The 634-nt window shown below is 40.4% G+C and overlaps 1 pseudogene; it reads left to right on the plus strand.

Annotated features, from left to right (window-relative positions):
• The first annotated feature begins 471 nt into the window (after positions 1-471).
• Positions 472-590, plus strand: LOC111864812 (annotated as a pseudogene).
• Positions 591-634: the final 44 nt, after the last annotated feature.

Below are 634 nucleotides of genomic sequence, written 5' to 3' on the forward strand. Positions count from 1 at the left end.
GATTGCATTGCACTATCATTCTCTCTGATATGAGGAGCTACAAAAAGAAGAAGGGGTAAATAAATCTCAATGTCCACCCTTAAGTAATTGTACCACTATCCCAATGTTCAGGAGTTAAACATTTCAGTAAATTTATATGCGAGAAGTTATTCCGTTTAAGTAACCAAGCCTTTGCCCATTTTGACCTGGTCCTTACCTTTTTAGCTTTTGATCTCAAACTAACGCCAGAGCTGTGTGAATGAAAAGTTCATTCAAGATGTTGCTCCGTGCACGATCCGTGAAGACTTGGAACAAAACGGAATGTCTGGGCGCTCTTCATTGTTCCGTCTTACCTGACGTCTCAGAACTGCACAGGCAAAACGGACGCTATGAGTATCAGAATATCACGATGGGAAATGACGACCATGCACTTGCAAAAATTACGGAAAGGCTATATTTAGGTCCCTGAAGANCTTGTGCGAAACAGTGTGTATCAAAGGCCATATAATGTTGAATACACCGGTTCTCGTCCGATCACCGAAGTCAAGCAATATTGGGCGTGGTTAGTACTTGGATGGGTGACCGCTTGGGAACACCACGTGCTGGTGTTTTTTTTTCTTTCTTTTCATTATTATTATTATTATTATTATTATTA

The sequence above is a fragment of the Cryptotermes secundus genome, unplaced genomic scaffold (assembly GCF_002891405.2).
Source record: "Cryptotermes secundus unplaced genomic scaffold, Csec_1.0 scaffold1722, whole genome shotgun sequence".
Taxonomy (NCBI): Eukaryota; Metazoa; Arthropoda; class Insecta; order Blattodea; family Kalotermitidae; genus Cryptotermes; species Cryptotermes secundus.